The sequence below is a fragment of the Pecten maximus genome, chromosome 6 (assembly GCF_902652985.1).
Source record: "Pecten maximus chromosome 6, xPecMax1.1, whole genome shotgun sequence".
Taxonomy (NCBI): Eukaryota; Metazoa; Mollusca; class Bivalvia; order Pectinida; family Pectinidae; genus Pecten; species Pecten maximus.
Genome location: NC_047020.1, coordinates 159,755 through 181,087, shown reverse-complemented (window position 1 = coordinate 181,087; position 21,333 = coordinate 159,755). Strand labels below are relative to the sequence as shown.

At 37.4% G+C, this 21,333-nt stretch overlaps 1 long non-coding RNA gene across 1 annotated transcript; it reads left to right on the top strand.

The window, feature by feature from the left end:
• Positions 1–2,116: 2,116 nt before the first annotated feature.
• On the top strand, positions 2,117–16,491 carry LOC117328658. Its single transcript, XR_004532996.1, has 7 exons — positions 2,117–2,300; positions 2,737–2,846; positions 3,208–3,372; positions 3,879–3,949; positions 4,120–4,271; positions 13,921–14,081; positions 14,544–16,491. It is a non-coding gene; the product is annotated as an uncharacterized LOC117328658 (long non-coding RNA).
• The last annotated feature ends 4,842 nt before the right edge of the window (positions 16,492–21,333 follow it).

Below are 21,333 nucleotides of genomic sequence, written 5' to 3'. Positions count from 1 at the left end.
AGACCCAGGAATCTGACAAATACAGTACAAGATATACAGTCTTATATAGTCCTATGTATACATTAAATGAGTGACTGATTCAAGGTTACGTATAACAGCTGCCAAATAGTCGACCAGACGTCAGACAGAACCGTTATCTTACCCGAAATCTCCAGACATGATGATATAACTCATACCGTTTTAACATAAGATCAAACAGGTAAACAGGTAAACAGAGTCGAGCCAAAGGGCAACTGTGTAATATGAATGTTCTACCTTGGAATACTTTGGGTATCAAATCTGTTATAATTCAAGCTTGATTTTAAAATAATTTATTATATTTCATTATATATATCAAATGCCTTAATTTGGTGTGATGGAGGATTTATATAGGGATTGAACAGTGTTTTTATTGCCGTCTAGTTGATGTTCTGGTAACTTCACAAAGAGACGACGTCATGTCGATGATTTTTTTACCAATTCCCGCGCTTATTAATCCGCCAAGCTTTTTTAACTGCTTTACGCTAATTTCAAAGCAATCAGAGTTTACTAAGCTGAATAAGGGAGAGAAGTTATATCTTAATACTGAAATTTTAATTTCAGCAATTTTTTAAAATGCAGCTGGTGAGCTTTGCAATAATTGATCTCACTTGTCTTTAGATGCTACTATATGTGAGAGAAGGAAGATTCTGTTATGACCGACATTACAATCAAACAAAGTTGATACATCAGTTAAAGTAATTATGTGGTAAATGTATACATATTATATGCATTCAATTTCCGAACATTATTATTTGTCCTTCAGGTACTATCCTGTACCCATCATTCCAAGATTGAAACAGATGTTAGAAGTGCCATATTTATCAGAGCAACTTGGAAAGGAGAAGGGCAGTGCTGGGCCATACATGGAGGGTATCCAACTTACCAATGCCCATTAATTTAGACATCAAAAGGTATTTCCAGAACTATATAACATAATATTACTTTGAAAACTTAAAGGCTTCTGATTGGTCAAAATTGAAAGGGTTTTAAGGGATGTTGATATATATTTCTGGTTGAATTTTTAGGCTAGTTATTTCCATAACTTACTAAAGTTGTTTCTTAAGTTCTTTAAGAAATGATGTCCATACATGGTCTATCAACTAATCATTATGTTATTTTATTACAATTATTGTTGTTATTATTCCGTCATAAAAGTTTCCGACATATTTCTAGAAAACTATTCAATGGAACTTAATGAAAATTGAAACAAGTGTTCATCATGGTCAGGGTGTATTCAATAATGTTTTGCCATATCAACCACCTATTATAGAATTATGAATTGTAATGTGTTTATATCTGCCTTCCCAGTGATTATGGTAACAATTTTGATCCTTATTTTTTTCATTAACAATGTTGATTTAATAATAAGCTATAAGGACCTATCACTCCAGCCAACATAAACGCGTTCATCAGGATCATTGTTGACGAGCTGGCCCAACTGAAGGAAGGTGTTGCAGCATATGACAGCACAAGCAAGACCGTGACAACCCTGAAAGGTGGGGTAATGATGCTGTGTTTGATGTTCCCGGGGCTGCCAACGAACAAAACAGAGTGCAACACAACAGTTTGAAAGTATGCCCCCATTGCCATTTTGAGGGTACTTAAAACAAATTACATATTAAATATCACCAATTTGGTAATTACGAATAAAAAATATTGATAATTTGTTGTACATGTATTATGCACTATTTTTATGTATAACCCTGAATAATAGATAAATGTTGGGATGAATTGAAAACTTGGTAAACTGTTGAATTAAATAAAAACTTTTAACTGTCAGTGTTTCTTATATTTTTAGCATTTAATTGTTCTCTGACTGTTGACTAAATCACATTATGACTTTTGACACAAAACCAAATCATAGGATTCTAAAACAATACACTGTTAAAAAATCATACCTTATAATTGATGAATGAATTGACGTTGAATTAAAATTATCAGCTGATGGATAGCCAACAATAATGAATAGTGTTGCATCAGCATTGAATGTTTCTTTATGGATATAACATTCAGAATCCATAGAGGTGTATGGCATTTATCTAAAGCAAGTTATAATTTTAAAGTCTAAATTCTTCATTATCTTTTAGGTGAGCATAGCGCCATTCTTGGCAAGCAGTCTTCCTTGGTAGGCGGAAGTTCCTTGCCGGCAATGGCCTACGCCAAAAGATGACCTTTCCTTGTGGAAAAGAGGAGAATGAAACAATCCTTCCAAGAACCAACAAGAAAGAGCTTGCCTTTGCAAGGTGTCTTGACTCCTTTCAAATCCAAGAACTTGGAAGGTAACACCATTTTTGCGATATATTTTTAAATAACCCAGTTCTGAATACTTCATATTTAAGTGTGATAAAAAATTATTTTGTCAACTTCTATTTTGAAAAGGACACGGCCAGAAAACTTTCTTAGGAGTTTATACATCCCAGAGATGGTAAATTGTACATAGTCTTTGATAAAAAACATCATAGGAATGCATATCATACTTTTATGTGAAATAGATTCATGTATATATTTATGTACTTGGTGATGACCATTGTGATTTTAAAAAGCTTCAACTGGTTATCCTTAGGGAACAGTGCTATATGAAAGAATGATTTCAAGATTTTAAGAAGTAATATAGTTGTTTGAAAATAACACTGATTCCTTAGTATTGATGAACATTTTTTATCTGATATATTGTTTATGGATTATCAAAAAGATGTTTTTTTTATATGAAAATAGACATGCCTTTTTGACGGGTTTTGCCAGAGATACCGGATGGCATGGCAGCCTGGCTGGGCCTAGACCTGAGCCAGTATCATGCTCCGGTAGAACCGATGCATGCAATCAAGGTAGACATATGAATTAGTCAATAAACTTGACAGTTTTTAAAGTTTATCATTCTTTACCTAACACACAAGAATGCAAGTCTAAGAGATAAGTTCAAACAGATCTTAGTTGAGTGTGCTATTTTCTGTGTTTTTTTTCTTGTTTTTTTTTCCCTTTTAGGTTAATTGAATTTAATTGAGTTTAAAACTTATGTCAGACAGAGATCACTCTGACATTTGATGGTAGCGATACTACAATTTCAAAACAATTTTGTGGTGCTATTTTAACAATGGATCAACTGGCTTGTTTTACAAAGTTTAATGCTTAAGTTTGTTGATTTGACTATATAACAGTCTTATTTTTAAAATGAAATCGTACTTTCAGGTTATTGGGGAACACATAACCAAACTTTTGAACGGGACAGACGATGGACCGAAGGTGAGGGCTGAAGAGGGGAGAGATGGACCGAAGGTGAGGGCTGAAGAGGGGAGAAGAGGACGCTTCATTGAATGCTGCCCTGATGTTATCTACAAGGCACATTCTTTTAAGGTGAAGACCGTTTCAAATCGATTGAATTAGGAGCACATATTCAATCCATGGAACCCGCCTTTCGTTTTCATGGTCTTTATTTGTAATTATGCTTATTTGTAATTATGCTGGTTGATTTCTTTGTCAATATTTATCGTGTAATTCCCACTTTAGTCCTTAATTTATATCTTAAAATCTGTTGTAATATTAAGCTTTAACTGGGATTGTATTTGCCAAGGTGATGTCATGTATCCGGTTCCAAATGTGATATCTCTGCAGAAACTTTCTCCAGGCTGCTCCAACTATTTTGTTTGTTTGTTTGTTTGTTGTTTTTTTTTTTGGGGGGGGGGGGGGTGGTGATATTATGTATTCAAGTACATGTCTGTTATTGTTCTGGTGAAAAAGTACTGAAATTTTAGGGACTTTTTAGAGTTTGCTGAAAATTTACTACACTAACATAGTATGTAATAGGCGAAACATTATACATAATTGCACTTTATTTTATTTATGTTACTTTCTATATTCAGTCCACATCAATAGTGACAGAATCTCAGCAGACCTCCAACGAAGAAGAGGTAGACCCTGTACCAACCAAAAGGTAAATTTTATTATGACACAAATCTGTATCCAGATAGATGATTTAAGAAAGAAAAAAGATCAGGTATAAGCCACAGTGCATTGAAACGAAACAGATAAATGTAGCATATATAGTTTTAATTGCTTTTGTGTAATTATTCATTCTTGAATTTAAATCACGCTCGACCAAAGATGACTTGCCACCTGCGCCATTTACCTTAACCAAGCAAGAAAAGAAAGCTGATGCAAGACCAAAGATGGTTAGAGTACCTATAGACTTTGGTGACATGTCAACATCGTTCTTCACGAAAACTTACGGCATGAAGACCCACACTTGCATGAAGGTAATGATCAAAATCACAATGTGAATCATGACAATTTCTCTTATTAGTATTTCTTTACATCAAATTGATGTCTGGGTGTCTAATACTTCAGGACTCCACACACATTTCTTAGGTACTTTTTTAGGTAATCCAAGAATAATTCTCTATCGGATGGTCCAAAAAGGGTTTGAATTGACAGAAGTTTCGAGAATGCAGATACAGTTAAATCATACTTTTCACAAATGACTGGTTGTTAAGGTGCGTTAATAAAATTGTGAACTTCATTATTTGACGAAGTACAAATATCGTAGAATCACAAATCATACCAACTTGTTCTTGTTTATTTAAAAATGAGGTAATTGTTAACGTGGACCAAGCGTCGGTTGTTTTTACGGGCAATGAAGACTGAACAAATTGATTACACAAATATGATTATATGTTTATTTACAATGAAGGACGATATGTATAACGTATATATTTACAATACAACCATACACTCTCACTATCTCACACACTCTCAACAAAGTATTCTAAGAATGTCTGTGTAGCATCACAACATGATGAAAACACTCAATCCAGAGCCAAAAAGTCTTTCCAATAGTGTATGGAACAGCTCAATCCAGAGCCAGTGAGTATAGATAATACTGGAATATATATATGTTTATTAAAGACTAGGACACCAAATAGACATTTCAGGTCATGGCTTTATTTTCGATTTGCCCTCATCGATGAGTGCTTGGCAAAATCGACAACATTAATAATACAAACAATACAACATTTGAAATTGGTGTATAGGATAACCATCATACACAGAGACTTAAGTGAAACAGAAAAGTTGTTGCTTGATCATACTATTATTAATTAATTCATCAGAAATTGATAATTACTTGAAATGTATTTGTCACAAATATATGTCTGATAATCAAGAAAACAGCATTATCTATAAATGCCTATTAATTTTTTAGTCAATTAAATGCACTATCGATAAGTGCCAACCAGCAAATAATAAACTGCACTATCGATAAGTGCCAACCAGCAAATAATAAACTGCACTATCGATAAGTGCCAAACAGCATTATCTATAAATGCCTATTAATGTTTTAGTCAATAAATGCACTATCGATAAGTGCCAACCAGCAAATAATAAACTGCACTATCGATAAGTGCCAACCAGCAAATAATAAACTGCACTATCGATAAGTGCCAACCAGCAAATAATAAACTGCACTATCGATAAGTGCCAACCAGCAAATAATAAACTGCACTATCGATAAGTGCCAACCAGCAAATAATAAACTGCACTATCGATAAGTGCCGACAAGCCAATAGTTGATTGCACTATCGATAAGTGCCAACCAGCAAATAATTAATTGCACTATCGATAAGTGCCACTAAGCAAATAGTAATTTCTTAAACACAAATTGATAATGTTCCAGTACTATGCACCATCACTAAGTGCCAGTAGAAATCAATAGCTGTGATAACTGCAAAAAGACACTATCGATAGTGTCAAATAATCCAGATTTGACGTGGTTCCGCCAAAGGGAACTGTAGCGGTTAACCTTTAACTGCTACAGTGACCACCGCCACACCAAAAAGGGGGGTGGCAGGTCCACGTCAAAAGCCATGCCTGTATTGAAAGTTGTTTAGGGATATGCCCCCCCTCCCCAGGAATAGAACTGTTCTAATGCCCCTTGTATTGTATTTAAGAATAATTCATTGCCAACTTCACTTAGGTGAACACCATCTTCAAGATACAAATCGTTGTCCAGTTTCAGGTCTGGGTACTTAATATATCCACCCCCCAGCCTATGTAACAGAAAACTAGCATCCTCCCTGTTGATCCGTATTCTAACTTGATTTGATGCAGAAATGTCAGCTTCTTCCCCCCAATGAAATCTTGGTAATATCTGAGACCAAATCAATATTGTATAGGGCAGAAATTTAGCCAGATCCACTAGAATATCTTTAACAAAGGAGCACAGCTCCAATACAGAACTGCCTTGCCCAATGCTATTGCCCCCACAGTGAATGATTAGCATATCAGGTTGACCTTTCAAGTGCACATTTTCAACTATTACCTGTATAAGACGGTCTAGTTTTAAACCGCCAATGCCTACCCACTCTATGTTCATCCCAATTCGTTCCATAGCTAACATGGTACCCCCAGGCCTATTTAGGGCATGCTCCTCCGCTCTGCGTATTATGGAAGATCCTACTATCCTCACATTGCAGCCATATACAAATCTGTTATCGAAACCTATCGAACAAAAGATTAACAGGGCAAAGAGACCATATTATCAACTATATAATTCCTGATACAAGAGAAGCTAGCCAGTAATTAATGACAGTAAACTAATACATGGTGTATAGCGATTATTAACGAGTTATTTGCCCTTGAAATATGCTGCCATTTATGCCGCTATGTGCCCTGGATGGAATAACCCGTGCAACACTTAAGCCAACTGTGGCATAACAATACTTTTTGTTCTTACATATCTAGTGAAACATGATGATCGCCATCTACCAGCCTGCATTATAGTCTCTGAATCCATTCTTAATTGAGCACAACGTGACGCACCACCTATCCTGAATGAGTGTGTTTTGTAGTGGTTTGTATCAACATTGTTGAAAGCCAGTACCTTACGGAAAACAGAGCTAAATTGATATCGTGTTAATGGTGCAGCATCCAAATGACAAAACAAAAGACCTCCAAGTTTGGGACGAACCTGTAAATAAGCCTGTAATGCACGCAGTGGGCATACTGCTATGTTTTTTGCCTTGCTTATAACTAGTTGCACAGAGTTGCCAGATTGATCAGTCTTGGAAAAACGTATTCTAAGCATGATTTTTTCATGTGTTACTAACCCCTGGTACGTGCATTGCTTTGAACTGGACATTATAGTACATACACTCTAATAGCAAGGGTCTGATAAGGGACATAACTCTGCAAGATCGAGAAGATTTTTTGTTTAAAATTTACACCAGGGCCATGTTATCACAATGAAAAATAACTTTCTTGTTCTGAAGTTCCTGGCCCCACACAAGAAGAGCAAGAAATATTGGAATCAGTTCAAGATAAGTAATATCCCTAAAAACCTCAGCCGAGAAGTCAAATTCTGACCACTTCACTACCAACCATTGTTTCTGAAAGAGTGCCCCACAACCTAATGCACTGTTGCCTGAACTGTCTGTACAGCTCACAACTCACGTTTGAGAACCATTCCCTATCTGGGAAATAACAAACACCATTAAAAGAATGGAAAAACTTGTGTAATGTCCTAAGATCTTCCTTCAAGTTTGCACCGAGACGAATGTAATGGTACGTCTTTTTGACACCCGACATGGATTCGTATATCCGTCTACAGAAAGCACAAGCACTAGGTATAGCCCTGGCACAAAATGCAACTTTACCTGCAAAGGACTGTAGGTCTGCCAACTTAATTTTTGACTTACCAAGCACTTGAGTAATTAAGGAACACAGCTCTTCTACTTTCTTTAAAGGAACCCTAACCACCATGTCCACTGTGTCTATTTCCAAACCTAGAAACACTAGACATGTTGTAGGACCTTCAGTTTTATCATCAAATATATAGACACCCAAATTTGCACAAACCTTATCGAAAGTATCCATCAAACAAGCACATTCAGCTGAATTACCAACCGACCCCAGGAGAAAATCATCCAAATAATGTTCAATATTTGACGTTTTAGCTTGTTGACGAACATGCCACTCTAGGAAAGAAGAATTTTTTTTTTTGAAAAGTGCACAGGATATGCTACAACCAAATGGCAAACACTTGTCTATGTAATAATTCCCACTAACTTTGTATCCTAACAAACAATAGTCACCAGGATGAATAGGGAGTAACTGAAATGCCGATTTTATATCTTTTTTACCCAGTAAAGCCCCTTTTCCTAGTTTTTGCACCATTTCCAAAGCCTTATCAAATGAAGTGTACTTAACTGATATTTTAGATTGATCTATAAAGTCATTGACACTGTTTCCTGCTGGGTATGACTTTTTTTTTTTTTTTTTTTTTTTATAGGAACTAGCCCCAAAGGTGATATTCTAAGGTTGCTAATGGGGAGCTTAGGGTAAGGGCCCGCAACTCTACCTAACTATTTCCTCCTCAAGTTTTTGTACTAGCTGAACTGGACTGTCCAAAGCAGACTTGAGATTTTGAGTTTCGATATGCTGTCTGGGGCCTAGATAATTCAAGCGGAAGCCATTATGAAAACCTGCTGCTAATTCATCAGCTATAGCTTGGTCTGGAAAATTGTGAAGCGCCTGTACCAGATTGAACACCCTAATTGGGAATTGCCTAACTCCCATATTTTGCTGGTTGAATGTTCTGGGTCGCATGTGGTAACTGCCGGGGGAACGAAAGCGAAAATTATTCTGGTTTGTGCCCCGTAACAACTGAGGATTATGGCTCTGACGGGGACGGAAGTTCAGGGATGGACCTGCCTTATTACTAGCCCAACATCTAACTGCTGCGTGATTCCCAGAGCAACGTATGCATGTGTGAGAGTAAGAGCATTGTGTACGATGACAAACACCCTCGTAATTGAAAGCATAGCATTTGCTTGAAGGTGCGGGACTGGATGTATTACTAGTAGACCTAGCCGTGCTAGAGGCGGCCGACACAAACATTTGCCACAACTCATGATCAATGCTGGACCAAGTTCTTAGTGGGTTACGAACCTGGCGTAGTCTGAATTGTACATCATAATTTTTCCACCCAAAGCCATTGAAGTTTCTGGCAGCAAATCGCCCGGTGCTCATATACTTAATCATCTCCTGGGCCCTTTCTGGCCATTTAACCAAATAGATACTAGTGTATATCAAAAATACATTGGTCCATTCTCAATATTATTGACTTTGGATTTTGCCTGGGCTACCCTCAATTGTAATGATCCATTAATGAAGACTACATTTTGTCCCATACCTAGCTCAGGGTCTAAATCTAATAATACCCCTAGGTCCAAATATTCATTTTTTCAAATTTTTTCCTGAACAGAAGCATGTACATGATCCCCTAATTACTGATCACTGACACTGGGGACCATTGGGGGTGGAGGGATATCTAATAATTGGTTCATACCAAAGTTAGCTGAATCCTGTTCTAGCCCCTGGTGGTCCTCCTCTGGGACCTCTTCTGGTTCCTGTTGGATGTCTTCCGGTTCCTGTTGGACCTCCTCCGGTTCCCGAGGCAAAGCGTCCCTGGTAGGTGGCCTTGAACTTCTCCTCAACCTTGTATTGCCTCTCGAGGCCCTTCGTCCACGCTCCTTAGGCATGTTATAGGTAAATGGAATCTAAATCCTCGTTAAAATTTAATAATATCCATATTAGTATCTAATATAAAGCATATAGTATGTTCTGTGTCTATATGTGATCGTATGTAATTTACTTGTCTTGATAAAGGGGGAGATTGCCTCGAAAATTCGACAATTTACTTGTCTGTACTGTCGTTATTACTACTTGACACATATTCGTATAGATCTACATATGTATAGAGAATATAACAATCCCTTAAATGACCAGAAGATGGATCAGTTTATCTAGCGTGTTTGATTTCTGCATGAATTCGAACTTGAGCATTCTGTTATGATGTTGTTTTTGTTTGTTATTGTTTACGGCACGTGCTCTACTTGGCTAACCGAACCTTTCTAGCAAACATTATCAGGAAATTGAAACAGTATTAGTATTTTTGTTATAATTATGACCATGAATACGTTACAGTTTTGTTTATTTAGTTTAATTTCATATAACAGTACAACACATGTACAAGTGCGGTGTAAATGTTTCCCTTCTAAATAAGCTTGATAGATTATTTCAATATTCCAGATCGTTTCGACCACATCCTTTAACTTTGAACCAAAATAAATATCTAGAATGATATATAGGCTAATCAGCTATTACAAATTGAAATGATACTACCTTACCACGCTGTATACAATACCGATTACTTGGATTGAATTTGCCGATCTCGTTGATGTCGCTCATTTAGTAAGTCGCCATGACAGAAGTGACTAATATGCCACTCAACCGGAGTTATGGAATCCGGAAAATACCGGTACAAAAATTCCGGAAATAATTTTTAGAGAAATTAAATGTACTTTGCTTTAATAAATTGTTTTATTGGTGAACAATAAAATGTCATATATATGTATAGCTCAATCCAGAGCTCACATATCCAAGAGGATATGTCACTAGTGTCTAATAGACAACAGCAACCACTAGGGTTTACATTTCCTCAAAAGCCAGTGATGCTCACTTGGAAGTCGCCCACCTTTTCCGCATAGAAAAGCCCCCAGTAGAGCCTTGCTGACCTTGACCCTGATGGAACAGGTTGAACACACGTTCCTGGTCGGTCCTGATGCTGAGATAGTAAGAGAGGGATCATCCTGCCCGGTCCTGACTAATCCGCACGGCTTCAGCTCCCGTCATGTGAAGCTACAATAATTAATTAATGCCCATATTTAACCACGTCACTCACATTTTCATACTTTCACAAAGTTTATTCTAAGTACAGAATAATAATCGACTAACCCTTAATAAATACAACTAAGATGTATAATTACATAATACAATACTAGATTATCTTTAAAATACAAAATAATAATGTGCGGCTCCATAGTATACATCAAATTCCATAAACTCGCAAACTACTCAAAATTACTCTCCATGGCTTCCATACATTTTCCACCCGCGCGCGAACACACTATACTTTACACTATGACAGTGGAACTGCGCACGGATACCTAGATTGTTTGACTTGGTAATAATCAGGTACAATACAATAATACCCACTAAAATAGAATATAAATGAAGTATAATGTACACTTACCACAGTCTGTATTCTGTGCCTTTTTCACAAGCCGTAAAATGTCGGTATATCCATACCGGGTACACAGAACAAAGGAACCATGTCTGTCCTCGTTAATAACCCAGCTCGTGCACACTTACCCGTGACGCATTTCCGCCCAAGAGTACCTATTACTTTTAAGGATACTTACCCCGGCTTAAGTTAAAATTAAGATATTTACCAAAAAACTATCCAACTTAAATAAAAATATACATGCTTGCGTGACAGTTATGTTTCATAGAAAAACAATGTCAATTGAAGGTTTATTGATTATTGATATTCTTCATTCCATGTCTTTTGATTGCACATTTTTTGCAAGTTATTACTTTCGTTTATTTCAGTATTTGTTTTTCTGGAGATCTCATACACTTTTCAAGCAATCTCTGAAAATTCGTAGGCCTTATAATAAAGATATGAAGCTGCCAATTGATTAATTTTTCTTTTCTTCTTTTTTTTCAAGTGATCTTGTACATCTTTCTATTATCTCTGTAGATCTTCATCCCCTAAGCTTACAACCATTATCTTACAAACTCTAGATTTTGCTATGACATGGAATTCTGAGTGAATTTTGATTAGACCATCAGTTTTGCATCTCAATGTTTGTATTCATTTTGGTATGGTATATTGTTCTACCATCAACAACTTCAATACTGGTTTTTGTCTAAGTTGCCTCAAACTTTCCTTCGATTAAATGCTATATAATATTGGAGCTTGCGTCTCAAGGTTTCCACTAAGTCACCGGAATTGAAGTCTCAAGTGACTATTCTTTGGCCTAAATTAAAGTATTCTATGTTTCGCATTGAACGACCGACCCCAAAAGAAACCCCTGACTAGAATTTTTGTTTTCATGTATTAAAATTACATTTGTTTCTTTTATCTACGATCAATTTCCCAAAACAAATTGTTCCGGATTTCAATTCCATTGTAGTTTTATGGATCATTAAAACGCTTAACTTGTAGTGATCCATGCTAATAACAAACGCTGACTGACGTTGATTTAACATAAACAGCATGGCTGTCGCGCCATGTCAAGCGAATGGAAATATGTTAAAACGCAAACTTGTGTTTGAAGAAGTTATAAGATTCTTATTGTTGCAGTTCTGCTTAATTCAAATTAATATACATATTCTATCTTTCTGGTATTACACTGGTAAAGTCATACTACTCATAAGTGAAATACTATAAGTATTACACTGTATAAAATATGTTTGTGTTTGTATAATTCTTATTGCTGTAGTGTCGATATTGTTGACTTGGATTACGGGAATTAACATTCAATGTCTTTCATCAAAATTGGTTTCACAGTGTTGATTAAATTAATTAAATATTTTCCTACCTACCGACCCAAGTACTGGTAGGATGGGTTGGTCCATGCCAAACAAGTATTATTTAATGGTTGGCGTAATAAATAAATCGTATTTTGTTCATCATCGTGCGTTTATAAACAATTTACATTGTGGACTTAAACATCTGAACCAATTAATTGTGGAAAGGTCCACCGATATTATTAGAATTAACTCAGATCTTCAGGGTAATGGATGTCTTGTTATATTGTAACGTACCTCAAAATAAGCATCAGCGTGGTCGAGGAAAATAGTTTGAATATTGGCGGTAAAATGTCGATCCATGCAAGATGAGAATGCTGGATTGAAAGAGTTGTATTTGCATTTATAATAAGTGTGAGCATGGAAGTTGACGATCTTTGGTTGTAAGAGTATCTCATTTTCGTATTTAATCATACCTTGATAGTAGTTAAGTCTTAATAGACACGCTGTTGTAGTTTATATCTCCTGTAAACACGTCTCGTATGGCGGCCGCCATCATGTTTTTCTATAGCGTATGTGAACCGGAAGTGACGTAAAAGTGCGGGAGTTTCAAACATAGTATGCGCGAAGGCGCATTCGATAAGGGTATAAAAAGCAGAAATTCTCGGCATCTTTACCACTCTGTCAGACGACCACTCTGTCAGACGACCATTCTATCATAACCATTCTTAAGCAGAAATAATGGCTTCATTTGACTCATTGGTGAGTTTGGTCATAATCTAAAACGAATATATTTTATTCAGATTCGGAATTAATTAAACTAAATATAAATCATATTTCTGTAGTCTTTGAGCAAATGTTCCAATTTCGGAACAGATTCCAGATTCGGAACAATATTCCAAATCTGGAACACTGTATATTTCAATACTTACACTATATAACAGGAGATGCTGGGGATTTCTAAAATACTTTAACTCATGAAGTTGTGTGAATGTTGGACGTAATATTTTGTACATATTATAAATTATAGACTTGATCCAATTAAATATTGAACTTTATTTCAACTCTCTGTTCTTTGTACTGTGGTAGAGTTAACACAAAAGGATCCATAATTTATGTAACAAATGGTGTAACAACCGAAACGTTACAATATCATGCAATAGACATTATGATAAAGCAATGAAAACCACTGGGGGTATACTGGAATCACCTTGTCCGTCCGTCCGTCCGTCACAAAATTTGTCCGGCTATGCATTTGCTCATTTCTTTATGGATTTCACTCAAATTTGGTATATAGTTAAAAGACCATATGAACTTGTGCCCCTTTTTCATACAAAATGTGTCATAATTTTGTCCGGCTACGAATTCACTTAGTTTTTTATGGATTTTCTTGAAACTTTATACAGAGTTGAAAGATAGCATGAAGTTGTGTCTCCAGTAACGGCTTCTTCCGAAAAAAAAACTTTTTACAGAGTTATACCCCTTTATGTAAACAAATTGTTACCGAAATCTAAAAGTATATTTTTGTTGCAGGGTGCTGTGATGCATTTCATTGCCATCTTCCACAATATCTGAGAACGATTGGTCCTGTGTCCAACTTTTGGATGTTCCCATTCGAGCGTCTGAATTCAACTATTAGCAGAGCCATTGGGAGCACAAGATATCCAGAGCTTGCAGCTATCAAATACATGAAGGTAATAACAACAAATACACAACAATCGTCTGTCATTTTTGTTCTCCAAATAATTTCTTATCGTAGGTATCAAAAGTTATTTTCTTATGACTTTATGAGGGTTATGCCCTTCAGATATAATGGGGGTATCTCAAAATCAAAAGGACATAATGTCTGAGAGAGAAAAAATATGGCATTCCACTGATGTGGATTTGTGCAATAGAGGTATAAAAATATTCCAAGGTCAAAGTCACTAAAAATAGAATAGGGAGTGTACTGTCAGAAATATTTTACCTAAAGCCTTCACAGAAAATCCAATTCTCATAAATTTGATGGAAAAAATTTTTTAAATGCAAGATGCATAATTTTCCAAGGTCAAGTTCACCATTACTAAAATAATAAAATAGGCTAAACGTCTGAAATATTGCACCGAAAATTTAAATGTGTAAGTTTTAAAATATATATATATAAATATTGGTTACAGATCAAGTGGTTGATGAGTATGCTGTAGGCTGCTGGGTATCTTCCACAGTCCAAGGACACTTTCTCAGATGCAACTCAGAGTCAAGTGTATCTGACTTGTGGAGGGAGTCTCCAAAGGCAGATGAATCCTGTGGAATGCCATCATACTGCAGAGCTATATTAGCAGATGGGTTTGCCAGTGGAAGGCGATGTGGAGATCACGGTCCATTCTTATGCCAAGAAATTTGTTCCACGCCAAGGTAGCACTTTAACACACAGGTCTGCCCCTCTGGAGGCCTGTACTGTCCAGAGGTCATCTGTGGTGGGTTTTAATTTAGGAAGAGGTGCATACATTGGAGAGGTTCATTATTTCTTTAGCCATGGCAATCGAGGCAGGATCTTCAATTTCGCTGTGCTGAAGTGGTTAGGTTTCTCAAAGTCTGCAGAAGGAAAGTGTCACTGTGTTCTGGAGGACAGCAATGTATTTCCAGATCCAGTTGTACTTCTTGACAGACTTTCCCCACCATTAGTTCATGCTTGGGAAGACAATATTCTCTGGCTGCCTAGTCTGTGCTGAACATTCACGTTTCCATATCAGTATCACAAAAGAACATTATTTTGGAAATTTGGTAAATTGTCACTACAAACAGGTTTTCTATTAAAGATCTATCACTTCTCAGTTGTTTGGCCGATTTGATTCATATTATTCATATTTAATCAAATGTTGTATGCAAACAAAGCATACAATTTGACTCTTTTTTTACTTCAAAACTATCACCATGGCAACATAGTATGGGCTTCTGATTGGTCAAAAGATATTAGACTTCATCAAAATTTGGTATATAGGGGAATTAGGATGTGCTGAGCAGCACTATATAGGTTTAGTTGCCATGACAAACATGCTATTAAGGCCTTGAAAAACATGCATACATATCGAACATCAAACATTGGTAGCACTTTTTTCAGCATCATTGGTCATAAGTAGTTAGTGAACTTTGGGTAACCAGGAGTTTTGCGTACAATTTAAAATGTTTACACTGCTAATTAAAGAAAGTCAAAAATCAATATGAGTGACTTCCCCCTTTACACACACACCCTCATACTCCACCACAACCATGCAACACCAACATAGGCATTTGTGAAGGGGACCTCCACGCGGTAAGAGCCGGGCAACAATAATGCATTACAATCGCATTATTGGCTAACACCCTTTCTTGTTGTTTTTTCAACTTATTTCTTTCTGTTTGCTTTCAAAAAAAAAATCCCATCCCCCTACGTTCATATATTGAATGATCAAACATATTTCTCTTTTAAAGTTTTCAGAATAAACCTAATTCAAATTATTATTTAACAACATAACTTATTAATGGTTTTCATACAGACTTTGATTGCAACAAAGATAAATCATCTCGAATACGTCATTGAGGTTAAAATCGAATTTGTAATGGTGACCTAAAGAAGACCTGCATAAACAAGCAGCATTACAGAAATATGGTGTAGAAATGGCGAGTTATAACCTATAATCAATATACATTGTACTTTTACATAAAAAACAAAGTAGCTGTGGTCTATATCTGCTAGTAGTAGACAGACATGCACATATGTTTAAAAACGATGCAAAATCTGTGAAAAACTTGTGAAGCAATTAGTCGTCATAGCAGTGAAAAATGAAAGGCACCACAGGAGAGAATAATTGAATCTTCATTTTGGTTCATGACATTTAAATTTTGGTCGAAAAATAAGAAAGTAATTGACTATTAAATTGCCTATTGTACAGTCATACATGGACAAACCGCCAAATTCAGACCCCTAGTGGGAGGGGTGACATCACTTATCACTGTATAATGAGCCTATACATACGAGTACTATTGACTGATAACACGTGTCCTAGGCTCCGTTATAACTGTAACAAGGCTGTTAAGCTCCATTAATCAAAGTAATAGCACATGCTATGATTATATCTATGTTTCTCTTTACACGTTATATATTGTGAAAATAAATTGAATTAAATTGAACAAGCATCGACTTTGTGATCTCTTGATTGTTATTTCATTACCGGGTATTAGTCATTTCATGCGCGCATACTGCGAGACGGAACAATTGTTATGCATAGAATTCCATGCATTCTATTTCAATCACGGATGCATTGTTGTTTGCATTGAACATTGTCATTTGAAGACCAATATGAATAAATGCAAAGTCTGTGCTGTCTTGAAAACGACACATTTGAATTACCAATTCGCACTGCCAATGTGCAATCAATATGATATATATATATATTTGCACACTGACGTACAAGAAATATGATGGTATAGGTTTAGTCATATGATTAGTTAGTGAAGAGTATACAACAATGATTTTGAGCAATTTTCAGAAGTTATAAAATCACAATCCAGTTATAATTTGTACCTGTGGTAAGGCAGCGTCACTGAAAAGTACGCATGCCGAGATGACCCCTTTGTCCCTGGGCGCTGATCCGAGATAGGTCGTCACGCATGACTGCTGTCCAGGTAAAGTAGGAGGCAGCGCGTATGACTGGCTGTGCTGGCGTTGCTGGTCGATAGATTAGCCAGAGGCTAACACAACTCTAAACCGCTCAGTGACGCAAAAACGAAAACTTTATGGTGATGCGAAAACTGAACGATTTACCAAAAACTGAACGGTGGGTGGCGAGAACTGAATGATTTCGTAAGAATTGAGTACTCAGTGAGTGCTCGGTATTTTGAGTGCTCACTCGGTCAATTAGTGTTGAAATACCGGGTAGTCTTCGTAATTGTCCTCCTGCTAGCTGGTGGCCCTTGCTCTGTCTGAGTGGCAACATCAACGTAGGTGCATACTTTCTTTGCACTAGAGGCAGTGCTTACCACTGGCATTGGAACCATGTTGATAGGATCCTTCGGATGGGGCTTGACTGAAGTTGCAGTTTCTGCCTTCCTCTTTGGAGCTCGATCTGGTTCTGGTCGTTTTGGTCTTTGATAGTTCGCCCGACCAAAAGACTGTTTCCCTCATCTTCAGAAGAGAAGCAATTACCTTCGGATGATTAAGATATCTCCCCAGGAGGTCACAAGGATCTTGCGCCCTCCAGCTCTCTACATCAGTTTGTACAGCGGGAGCTGGGGATGACGTTGAGAGCCGGTTTTCCTCCAAACTCTGTTCCACAGCCTTGGGCGCACTCCTGTCGTTGTCAGTATGAACGTTTTGTAACTGCATCCAGGGCACGTGAGAAACTTCATTTCCATCGTCTCAATGCCACTAGTTACAGGACTAGCACGAGCAATATTTGTGCCTGGGTAGACCGTTTGCGGATATTCCTGAAGATTCATGAGTCTCACAGGAACTGCAATCTCATAACAAACCAATGATCGGGCAACAAGAGCCTTATCATTTTTCAGGAAGGAGTCAGCTCCTTCAATAAGAAGTGCCTCGTTCTTCGTCTGTTTCTGTTCATCTAGTGAAGAACGCAATTCCCCAGCAATAACCATCTCACTCTTACCAGGAATGGTTACAGGTTTAGAGGCAACAACTTGGAAGCATCCAAGTGTACCCTCGTACCTAATGTCCACTAGCACGTCGTCAAACACTAAAAATCCGCGCTTTAAATCAATCAGGCCATTTCTTGATTTCAAGAAGTCAAGACCAAGAATTCCATCTGTGCTTATTTTGGCTACCACAGCCTCAAAGTACACGTCCCGGCAACCTTCTGGCTTGATCATAAATCCTCCCTGACCAAGGACTTCCAACTCACTGCCATTAACAGCCATGATGTCCTTTTGTACTTCTTTCAATTTTGGTCTTCTCTCCTCTGGAATTTCTCATATGTATCCTGTGACAAAATGGTGACTGTGGCTCCACTATCAACCAAAAGTTTCACTTTTGTATGCTGTACCTCAGCATTGATGTATAGTCCAGCCTCTTGAGCAGCCAAGGAAATTCCAATCCCAGCGGATGGTTTACAACTACGCTTCCTTGTCCTTGTCCTTATTGGATTAGCTACTCCTGTTTATACTTTCTTTGATTCTTTCTTAAGCTGAGGGCAGTCTCGGCGTAAATTCCTAATTCTTGACACTTATAACAACGTCGATCAGTGCTGGTATTCTTTGCATCCTGTCTTTGCTGAGCAGGTCGGTTTCGCTTCTTCTTATCCTTACAGCTTGGAGCTGACTGATATCAGTTTGCATCTTCTCCAAATTTTGCTGAATACTGCTCAACATAGATTCCATCGCAAATTTCTCAGATTCTGCTGAATGTGTCGATTCAGTACTCTCAGTACTTGCTGTTTTAAGATATGAGCGACTTTCACATGTTTTTCTGCTTTCTTGTAAGCCTCCAGCTCCACTGCAAGATGAATCGCATCCGTCAGATTTTCAGGTCTGGCTTGTTTTATACGCATATCTGAGTCAGCTAGGGATTGTTAAAACTGGTGTTTGGCCAATGTTTCTCTCACCCCAACTTCAACAGTTGGATAAGTCAAATTGACTAATCTTCGAATAGCTTGACCAAGTTCTGGAAGTGTTTCATTGGCTCTCTGCCTCCTCTCCAGCAATTGTACTCGATAAAGTTCTGTTTGAGTTAGTGGGGCAAACCGTTGTTTAAGAGCCATTACCAGTGAGAAATAATGCTCCTGTTTCCTGGCAGGCAAATCCCCAAGTATACCCTGAGCTTGTCCCCTTAAACTCACAGCTAGGTACAGACCCATCTCCTGCTCTGTCCATCTATTCATTCGAGCACATGCCTCAAAATGAGACAGATACTCTCTCCATGGTGTTGTGCCATCATTGAGGCTTTTATAGACACAAATTTTGTTTGTTGTTTTCTTACTGAAAATTGTTCCCCTAATCACTATCATCAATATCCAAAATTGTCCTTGGATTCATTCTCTTCACCCGAGCAGAGTCATAGCTTGATACATGTTCCTTCTCCTTTAACCAGCCAACGAGGTAACTATTGAATGTTCAGCGGCTCAACATACGACATACGACATTCAGATTTTGAATGTTCAGCCGCTGAACATACGACATTCAAAACTTCATATCTTGTGTTTTTACCAGCCAACGAGGTAACTTTTGAATGCTCAGCCGCTGAACATACGACATACGACATACAGATTTTGAATGTTCAGCCGCTGAACATACGACATACGACATTCAAAACTTCATATCTTGTGTTTTTAGCAGCCAACGAGGTAACTTTTGAATGTTCAGCGGCTGGACATACGACATACGACATTCAGATTTTGAATGTTCAGCCGCTCAACATACGATATACGACATTCAAAACTACATATCTTGTGTTTTTACCAGCCTACGAGGGAACTTTTGAATGTTCAGGGGCTGAACATACGACATACGACATTCAAAACTTCATATCTGGTGTTTTTACCTGCCAACGAGGTAACTTTTGAATGTTCAGCGGCTCAACATACGACATACGACATTCAGATTTTGAATGTTCAGCCACTGAACATACGACATACGACATTCAACACTTCATATCTTGTGTTTTTACCAGCCAACGAGGTAACTTTTGAATCTTCAGCCGCTGAACATACGACATACGAAATTCAGATTTTGAATGTTCAGCCGCTGAACATACGACATACGACATTCAGGTTTTGATTTTGAATGTTCAGCGGCTCGACATACGACATTCAAATTTTGAATGTTCAGCTGCTGAACATACGACCTACGACATTCAAAACTTCATATCTTGTGTTTTTACCAGCCGACGATGGAACTTTTGAATGTTCAGCAGCTGGACATACGGCATACGACATTCCAAATTTCATATCTTGTGTTTTTACCAGCCAACGAGGTAACTTTTGAATGTTCAGCCGCTATGTCGCTATATTTGAATGTCGTATGTCGTATGTTGAGCCGCTGAACATTCAAAAGTTACCTCGTTGGCTGGTAAAAACACAAGATATGAAGTTTTTGAATGTCGTATGTCGTATGTTCAGCGGCTGAACATTCAAAATCTGAATATCGTATGTTCAGCGGCTGAACATTCAAAATTTGAATGTCGTATGTCGTATGTTGAGCCGCTGAACATTCAAAATCAAAATCTAAATGTCGTATGCCGTGTGTTCAGCGGCTGAACATTCAAAATCTGAATGTCGTATGTCGTATGTTCAGCGGCTGAATATTCAAAAGTTACCTCGTTGGCTGGTAAAAACACAAGATATGAAGTTTTGAATGTCGTAAGTTGTATGTTCAGCGGCTGAACATTCAAAATCTGAATGTCGTATGTCGTATGTTCAGCGGATGAACATTCAAAATTTGAATGTCGTATGTCGACCCGCTGAACATTCAAAATCAAAATCTGAATGTCGTATGTCGTATGTTCAGCGGCTGAATATTCAAAATCTGAATGTCGTATGTCGTATGTTCAGCGGCTGAACATTCAAAATCTGAATGTCGTATGTCGTATGTTCAGCCGCTGAACATTCAAAAGTTACCTCGTTGGCTGGTAAAAACACAAGATATGAAGTTTTGAATGTCGTAAGTTGTATGTTCAGCGGCTGAACATTCAAAATCTGAATGTCGTATGTTGTATGTTCAGCGGATGAACATTCAAAATTTGAATGTCGTATGTCGTATGTCGACCCGCTGAACATTCAAAATCAAAATCTAAATGTCGTATGTCGTATGTTCAGCGGCTGAATATTCAAAATCTGAATGTCGTATGTCGTATGTTCAGCGGCTGAACATTCAAAATCTGAATGTCGTATGTCGTATGTTCAGCCGCTGAACATTCAAAAGTTACCTTGTTGGCTGGTAAAAACACAAGATATGAAGTTTTGAATGTCGTATGTC